The sequence below is a fragment of the Budorcas taxicolor genome, chromosome 2, assembly GCF_023091745.1.
Source record: "Budorcas taxicolor isolate Tak-1 chromosome 2, Takin1.1, whole genome shotgun sequence".
NCBI classification, from domain to species: Eukaryota; Metazoa; Chordata; class Mammalia; order Artiodactyla; family Bovidae; genus Budorcas; species Budorcas taxicolor.
Window position 1 is genome coordinate 88715719 of NC_068911.1, and position 10123 is coordinate 88725841.

Consider the following 10123-nt stretch of genomic DNA (forward strand, 5'->3'; position numbering starts at 1 on the left):
TCAGGCATAAAAATCCTTTTCTACTACTACGTCATAAAGCCTATTTTTTTGGAAAACAATGATAATTCATTTTCTGTTATCTTATTTCCCCCCATCCAAGCCTTTCAGTGTTTATGCTCTCAAAGCATGCACCAGTTAAATAATTTTCTGACCATGAAAATAGGTTCCCTACTCTTGATTAGTTATATCTTGAACCTCATTATTGACCCTCCGCAATGCCCTCTCCTTCTGTTGTTCACTGTGCATACCCCATTATGAACCTGTTTAGCTGATAATGAGGATATCCATAGTTATGTGAGTTATTGAAATATTTGATAGAATTAAAAACTGTGGGCTCAGTGAATTCTTGAAGTTAATATGTGATACTGGCTTGTGAGGTTCTTTCGTCATCTAGTGAAGCTTACAAAACTTTCAGTTAAGACATTTAAAAGACTTATATCCACTAGGCACTTTAATAAACATACAACCTACCATTATTAAATACTTTGTTAGAGCACAGAAGAGCATTTTCCAGCAAATATATTTATTACATGTACAGCACATATTTGCATGAGAAAGAAGACATTAGCCAAAACATTTTTCTATATGCTTTCCTGGTTTCTTGTTTGTGCGCATAAAAGTATTTAATTGCAAGGAGTGCACCAAGGTGTTTAAACTTAGACTAGACAGCTGTTCAGCTTTTTCTGCAGTAGCATTAGCAATCTGGTCATTTAACTACTTTAAGATACTTACATTTTACAGCAGGTAGCTGTAACAGCATTTACATATATTTCCTAGTCAGCAAGATTACCATATTCTTTCAACTTTTAAAAATCTATTATTTTTGAAGACCTCTCAATGCCTAGTTTCTGTGTCTTCCATGTTATGCTGATAAAAAGAGAGGTCTGTTCAATGTCTGTGCACAAGACCAGTCTTTCCTTTACCATCTAGCATCCACACCTGTTTTGCTTTGTGTTCTTATTAAAAAGCTAACAACCTTGGAAAGGGTATAATGTATATTTTCTTGATGGATATACTTAAATTTTTACTTGGCTTTGGCACATTCTTTCCCCTTCCTTTTCTAATAAGTTGTCTTTTCCAAATGAATAAGGGATATGCATTTTCCTTTTTTTTCTTAAGCCTTAGAGTTTATTGTGCAACTGATACTAAAATACAGGTACATACTAAATGAAAAGTTTTATTTTTGCCAAGCACATCAAGAATCTTTGGAAAATACATAGTCCACAAATACTTTGTTTTTAATGGGTTTCATCTAACAATAGCAAATGATAAGGAGGGGAAACAAGTCTTAGAACGTTTTGAGGCTGTATTAACTTGTAGTATAAACCACATATTCTGTACTTTCAGCATATATAATTTCAGAATATGTAAAACATATTCTGTAATTTCAGTCAGCAAACATGTAACAATGTAGACTCGTGTGACCGTGTGGAAATGCAGTCTTGGGAAAAAAAGGAATGCAATTTGTCAATCCTGATGTTGATTCTCAAGGCTGTAATGTGACTCCAGTATTATTATCAGCAATGTTTACTCCAGTATTTAAAGCAGCATTTAGATATGTTTTTAAATGACTGATAATTCTCTCTTATCTTTATACATTCTATTGGAAAGAAAATTAAAATTCACAATTCAGACCGATAGTCTTTCCTAATAAGAGAGTCTTAATTATGTGACAGTATGTCTTTGCACTTAGTTCTTAATGAAATGAATTTTTTAAATATAAAACAAATTCTGAGAAAATTTTATGTTCCCTTTGAATAATTTGTTAATTACTTTAATTATTATTGTTGTTGTTTGCAAAGTGTATTTTTGGAATGTTAACCTCTTTTCATACCTGCATACTTGAACTTGTCTTTTGTGTGAGGGCCTTAAAATTCATAATAGGAACCTAGGGCAGTGAAAGGGAGGGAGAGAAGGAATCAATGCCAAAAGATGGTTTGCAAATTTAAACTCCTTGGATGAACATATCATAACATGTTGCTGAGACCCAGGATGTCTGTTAAGAATGTTTCTAGGCAACCTTAATTTGCATGCCAGTGTACTTTCTTAATTACACAATTTTATTTTGGTATTGGGTAAAAAATAAAAACAACATAATGCCACTACAGAAGCTCAACTGGTAAAGAATCCACCTGCAATGCAGGAGACCCCAGTTCGATCCCTGGTTTGGGAAGATCTGCTGGAGAAGGGATAGGCTACCCACTCCAATATTCTTGGGCTTCCCTGGTGGCTCAGCTGGTAGAGAATCTGCCTGCAATGTGGGGGACCTGGGTTCTATCCTTGGGTTGGGAAGATCCCCTGGAGGAGGGAATGGTCACCCACTCCAGTATTCTGGCCTGGAGAATTCCATGAACTATACAGTCCATGGGTTACAAAGAGTGAGACATGACTGAGCAACTTTCACTTCACTATAGAAATTGCCCTATATATTGATATTTACACTACCTCTTCTCTAGAGAAGACAGTCTGTCTTTAAAGAGAAAAACACTTTTCAATAAGTAGTGAATTTATTACTCTTACTGCTAACCCTTGCTGCAAAGCTAACTGAATAAATTGTTAAAATATACTTTCCCTTTGGATTTTAAATTGTTGCCAAAATGCTCATCACCCTTTCATTTCTTCCATGTTAGTGAAATTTTCTTTGAATCGGTTCACAGTTTATCAAGAGGCAAGGTAAACATTTAGTAAGTCAGTAATCATAGGAAACAAGACAGACTGCAAGGAAATTGCTTTTTTATGCAATTTGTTATATCATCAAACTCTAAAAGCAGATTCAGAGACCTGATGTTTAAGTGCAGCTGGTTTGCAAATTCAAATTTTGTTGATCCTTGACTTTTCCTGCATACACTTGGCCATCTTGGAAGCCCAGGCCATTGGAACAAATTCATATGAATGTTTCAAATAAATGGGAATGTACCCCTATTTCTTTTATATTTTTGCCTATATTTCTGTCTTTCATAACATTGTTACATGTTCCTTTCTTTATGAATTATATAAAACTCACTCTTTGAATAACTATGAATGAAAACATGATAGAAAATTATATAATTAGTTTCTTCAATTCCTTATACCTTTAAATATTGTTAATGCCATAATTGTTAAGTTACTTACTAAAGCTATGTCTATGGGACAGAGCACAGAAAAGTCCTCTTCTTTTAAATTATAATCATAACCAAACCACTCAATATTATAGTTGTCAGACACCAAGGATAACTCTTTTGTTGCAGTCAAGTTAGTCAAATAGTTATCAGTTTTATATCAAACAGCAACAGCATTCAAAAATTACTTTTTAAAGGTTTATCCATTTGTTAAATAGACTTGCTCAAATGAAACTCATCCTCATATAGCAACTCTTTCTCTCTGCTTGCGGATGGTTTCATACCAAATGCTTCATGTAATTAAGGGATGATTTGAAAGGACTAGATAATATTTCATTGGATAATCTTGACTAAGGGCTGTAACTCCCACTTACCATGAAAACATATAAATAAGAGTGAATAGTCATGAGTTTGGGGGAGTCATAGTTACATATGAAATTTTCCTTTGTTTCTTTTGATGTATTTAAAACGTTCGTAGAAAGATGGTAGAAAATGTTACTAATGCATTTAGAGTGTCTGGGGAATACACTGATGCTTCCTCTTTGAATTACAGCGTAAAAGTGAAGACTATCTAGGAACTAAAAGTGGCTGGCCTCTAGCTTTTCAATACTTTGTAAGTGTTCTTGGTTATGTTCTGAACACTTAAATTTCTCAACAAATGGCTATGCGTATATGTAGGGGTCACTCTTGCACTGCTTGCATGCCACTTTCACACATCTTTAACTGAAATCAGTGTGAATTCTGTATGTATAAGGGATGTATTTAAAGATGCAGGATCATTAATGCTATATTGTTGCATACTCATTTTCATATGCCTTACAATATTTTCTGGGACATTATTAAAATGAAAGCATTTTATTGCCAAAATAAATCTATGTTGTTATTTCTAATCTGCATTAGCAGTAGAAAAATAATGTAGCAAAAACATATATTGTACAGTACGAAATTATAAAAGATATATATTTTGCCAATAATATAAAAATAAGTTGAGGAGAAAGAAGCACATTTGTTATAGCACAAACTTATAACAAAATCCACTGTTAAATTTGGCAGTTGTATTTTTTAAAAGTATATAGATTTAGTTCTAAGTTTTATCAGATTTATTTCAGCTACCATCTTTTTAACTTGCTGCTTGATACTTTTCCAGCAATTTACTTCAGAGCCTTGCAATCTGTGGATGTAATTTATTTTACTTTATTCCCTTCTATAAAACTCATTAAATTTTATTTTGTGATGACTCATACTATATTTACTGTTCTTATTTCTTCTCCTTCAATAACCACTACAAAAGGTAACATCCAGTGAGCTCACAGGGCTCCTCTGAATTGTGGACATGTTTGAAATGTTTTCTGTTTTTCGCAGCCTATAGTCAAAATGATAAATAAAGATGTCCCAATAAGTATTTAGGGATTCTTCAATTTGTTTTATACTGCATACTATTTTGAAACATAAGTAAAAGCCATTAGCAGTTGTTTTGAAAGGTTGGTGGGAGGGAAAAACAGATAAACTTATTAATACTAAAAGTAAACATGGCAAACTGATGTGAAAAGATTTCCCTGCTATTCCAAGAACTGTTGATACCCCAAGCTATTGCTGTGTTTCCAGCTACAAAGTGGAAAAACAAACAAAAAATAATAACAACAAAAAATACCTTTATCCAGTATTTTTCCTTTCTTTAAATTTTAATTATTTATTTTGATAATTTACCCCCTTTTATTTCCTTATATAGGTATATGTGTAGCATTCTACAAGGCATGCTGGGTAAAATATACTATGCAAATGTGTACAGTTCTGCATGTTTTGTTCTCCCTCTGCTTTAGTGGCTTTAAAGGAAAAAAAATGTGTTGTTATTTTTGTGAACCAGAACATTTAACAAAGAAAATGCAGAGTGCATGCATATAGTATTCTAATTTCTATGGATTTGTTTTATGGAATTTAAATGTGTACAAACCAACTGCATTAATTTTTTTTCTTTTATACAATAAATGAAAAAAAACAAAAACACTGAAACCAGCGTTATACCTCTCCTTTATATTATTCTGGAGATATACTGAAGATATACTGGAAATCAGTAGGTATATTCCTCTATCTCTTAAACAAAAAAAAGTCTAAACATTTAGCCTCAAAACTCAGAATCAATTAAATGACTCATACCTGAATACTCTGCTAGGTTATATGAAGTACTTCACAAAAGAAGTACTATTAATATATTGGGAAAGAGCATGTAGTTAAATACGTACACATACACACACAAATGCATAATCACGTGTGAAACAGAATGTTACAATATATGTATGAAATAGGATTGAATATAGAAAGATAAACAATAAACTGTATTGTTCACAAGAAACCTCTATATTATTAAAGAATTATCAGTAGTTTCCAAAGGTATTTTGCACTAGTAAGAATTCCATGGATGGCATGTAGCTTATGACGTGACGTTTCACAGGCTTAGTGTCAAGTGTCTGTGCTATGACTTGATCACACTTGACTTTTCTCTCAGTGTACAATAAGTTCAAAAGAAATGTGTTCTGTGTTTATTATTAACACAATATTGGGATTATACAGTGATTTATTATAGCCAAATTATTTCACAAGCATTATCACATTTGCTCCACCTGCCCTCCATCCCCATGGAAAATAGGCAGAGCATAGCTTGTTAGACACAACTAAAATGAATAAACCAAAGCTCACTGTAACCTTTCTCTGTGAAGTACTTTTATCTAAAAAATATATTAGATGCTTTTAAGCTGGTAGGCATCTGAAGCATACATAACCATGCCTGAAATACAATAAATATTACTGAGTGAATGGTACCTCAGTTATTGGAGACGTACTAAATAAGGATGCCCCAACTGTCAAGGAATTTCCACCAACAAACTGCAAGTTCCAACTGGAAGAATTGCAGCTCACTGCAGTCATTCCATCAGCCTGGCCCTATGCCTGAAGTCAATCAGTACATCTCCACTAATGAGATACTTGTAGAGGGAAGCGTCTTGCTTGTCCTGTCATACAACATACAGGTTAACATACTGGTTAGACTGTGGCCTCTAACCTTGGCTGGGTTCAAAGCCTAGATCCAGCGGTAACAAGCTATGGTTTTGGAGCAATCAATCACTTAACTTCCCTGGGCCTGTATCTATTTTGGTAGAGCAATTTTCTTTTGGTTATGGGTCATAACTCATGTTTCTTTGAATGTCCACTAATTTTTTATTGGATTCAAGGTATTGTAAATTTTCCACTGTGAATGATTTGATCTTGTCATCTTGATCTGTGAAGAATATTGGACTTGCTTTGATAGACAGCTATGAATTAGTTTGATCCTTTCAAGGTTTGTTTTTAAACTCCTTTAAAACTGGTCTAGGGTTTTCCTTGTAGCTCTGTTGGTAAAGAATCTGCCTGCAGTGCGATCTCTGGGTTGGGAAGATCCCCTGGAGAAGGAAATGGTAACCCACTCCAGTATCCTTATTTGGAAAATATCATGGACAGAGAAGCCTGGTGGGCTGCAGTCCATGGGGTTGCAACGAGTTGGCCACAACTGAGCGACTAACACACAAACACAGAGTAAGATTTATCTTTAGGTTAACTTAATTCCTCTTTAAGGCCTCTGGGGTATCCGCTGAATGTCCTATATATATTCTGTGTCTCCTCCTCACACCGGCCCTTTGTTATCTCTGGAGATTACTTGTTTTATAGCTCCTCAGTGCTTGCTTTTTCCTCAAGTCATTGTTGACTAGCCCCGTGGACGAGCCTCGTACTGGTTTCACATTACACACATACAGACTGATGTGCAGCGGAAGGCTCAAAGGCTCAACCTGTGTAGATTTCTGAAGATTTTATCTGGATAGTTTCTTCCTTTCAATCACTCTGCTTCACAGATTGTAGTAGCCTTGATCTCTCTCTGTTTTCATCTTAAGGAGATTGCCAGACTCTATCTGAGTTTCCTCTCCCACTGTAGCTAGCTAGGATTGCCTCCAGGCAGAAATCCACATAATAATAAAACTATCCCCATTTGTGTCTCTTATCAAGGATCTCAGTCCCGTGCTGGGTGTTGGCCAATATCTGAAAACAGTTGTTTTCTATATTTTGAACAGTTTCCTATTTATTAGTGGTAGGAGTGTAATTCAAGACCACCCCTCTCTCTTACGTATGGAAGCAGAAGTCTCTCCAATGATATTTTGCCCATCATTATAGTCATGAATAAATTAATCTTTAAAAAGTCTCACAATAAGTCTTTTTACAAACAGTTTCATAAACATTCAACAAACGTTCCCAATTACCTCTATAGTAGTTCCAAATTTGTATTTCACCCATGGGTCCTACAGTTGGACAAGACTGCATTAGGGAAAATTCTTTTCCCTGCCCTGCCATTTTTTTTTTGAGAGATACTTAAAAAATAAGCTGAGAGACCATCTCCTGGGTAATAATGTAGGTTTGTAAAATATGAAGCCCTAACTTCCTAAGTTAATGTGGCTATGACATCCATTTAATAAGTTGACACAGATGTATGAGGAGTTTGTAAAAAGTCTTAGAGCTGCCAAAAGCATTATCTACAGTGTGCAAGAATGGAAATATTAAGAGAATTAATATAAATTTGTTATGCAATTTTTTCCTAAACAGTACTTTATTATGTAAATATAAATATAACAATCCATAAATTAAAATGGATTAAATCCATAATCCATAAAATAAATTAATACTGTAATATTCTTTCCCTTCATATGTCTCCTATAAACTTTGGCTGTTTAACCATAAGCCCCAAAAGAAATCAAAGGAGTTTTTTTGAACAGTTGTTTAAAAGGAGACATGCTTCAGTCCTCAATGTTGCCCTTTGTTTTATAGGTAGAAGCTTTCTAGGTCAGACAACTAAGAAAAACTGTAGACTGTCTTAATGTCTTCCTTAAATGGGTTATTTTTCTATATATTGACATGGGATAGTGTATGACTAGGAGAAGTGGGGTGGGAAGGTGGAATTCATTGTTGATCTTGTTTCATTTCATTCAGCTCTTGCAGATGAGGGACAGAGCAGTTCCAAATGACTTTTACAGCTCTCTTACCTTTTTCTGTTCCTTTTTACCGGTTAAAGAGAATAGAATGGGTTGGAGCTGTTTTTCTTTGTGGAAGAGAAGTAAACAACCTTGGTTTCTTGTTTTCCCACCTCTTGACTCTAATAAATACAGACTAATTATCATAGACATCCAATGATCTAGAATCAAAAAAAGACCTTAGAGACAAACCCTCTGCTTCCATATGTCAAAATGGAAGCCTGGTGAGGCTAAGTAACTTGCCCAGCTAAAAAAAATAACACGTAAAACAAGAAGTTTGATATGTTACTTAATGATTCACTTGTATTCTAGCTTTCAGCTAAGTAAGTATCCCACACTAGAGGCTGGCTGAAATAGTGTGACACTTGCATAGTAGGTGACACAGCTGTTCAAGGTGTGCAAGCCTTAAAGAGCAGAGAGAACATTTCACCAGCTGTTTAACCAGCTGGGAATAATGGGAGTTACAGCTGGAAAGGACAGTTGAGGCCAAATTGTGGAGTCAATGCATATATCTCTAAGGTATTTGGACTTTACTGCTCAAACAGCTTTAGGTGCCACTACACATTTTTAAACCTGGGAGTGAACAAATCAAGATCGTTGTTTTGGGTAAAATTAATCTACAAGTGGAGGGATATTGGAACGCGAACAACCTTGAAGTACAGGACGGCCATAAGGCCACTGCTTAGGTAAAGCCACCCTTTTGGGTGTCGGCGTCGAGATTTGAAGGATAAAGGTATTCAGTTCAGTTCAGTTCAGTCGCTCACTCGTGTCCGACTCTTTGCGACCCCATGAATCACAGCACACCAGGCCTCCCTGTCCATCACCAACTCCCGGAGTTCACTCAGACTCGCGTCCATCGAGTCAGTGATGCCATCCAGCCATCTCATCCTCTGTCGTCCCCTTCTCCTCCTGCCCCCAATCCCTCCCAGCATCAGAGTCTTTTCCAGTGAGTCAACTCTTCGCATGAGGTGGCCAAAGTACTGGAGTTTCAGCTTTAGCATCATTCCTTCCAAAGATATCCCAGGGTTGATCTTCAGAATGGACTGGTTGGATCTCCTTGCAGTCCAAGGGACTCTCAAGAGTCTTCTCCAACACCACAGTTCAAAAGCATCGATTCTTCGGCGCTCAGCCTTCTTCACAGTCCAACTCTCACATCCATACATGACCCCAGGAAAAACCATAGCCTTGACTAGACGGACCTTTGTTGGCAAAGTAACGCCTCTGCTTTTGAATATACTCTCTAGGTTGGTCATAACTTTTCTTCCAAGGAGTAAGCGTCTTTTAATTTCATGGCTGCAGTCACCATCTGCAGTGATTTTGGAGCCCCCCAAAATAAAGTCAGCCACTGTTTCTACTGTTTCCCCATCTATTTCCCATGACGTGATAGGACCAGATGCCATGATCTTCGTTTTCAGAATGTTTAGCTTTAAGCCAACTTTTTCGCTCTCCTCTTGCACTTTCATCAAGAGGCTTTTAAAGACCCTGATGGAATTCACGTCTTCGAAGGCTAGGAGGTGGGGCTTTTGATGAAATGTGCGCGCAAGGTTGGGGAAGAGCATGACTTGTTCACACTATGGCTCTGTGGAAGAAAGGTAGAAAAAACGCCAAAGCAAGCAGTCCAGAGCCACCTGCCCCAATCCGGAGCCCGCTTTGCCTGACCCTGGGGTTCAGTCCCGCCGCCTACAGGTCGCTTCGATTGACAAGTAAGCCTGGGCCAGGCCGGCGCTCTTTCCCAAGCCCCTCCCCTCCGGCCGCGCGCCTGCGCCTTCCCGTCCCCTCCGCCCCGCCCCGCGCCTCCCCCGCCCGCCTGGTCGCCGCCGCCGCAGCCGCCCGAGAGGAGCTGGGGGAGGACGGTGGCCCGCGAGGTTCGTCGCACACAACGCGGCGGCGATGTCCGCGAGCCAGGCGGGAGCCGCGGCGGCAGCGGCGGGGCCTCGCGCACGGCACGGCGGCCTGGGCTTCGGCCTCTCTCCGGTTCCT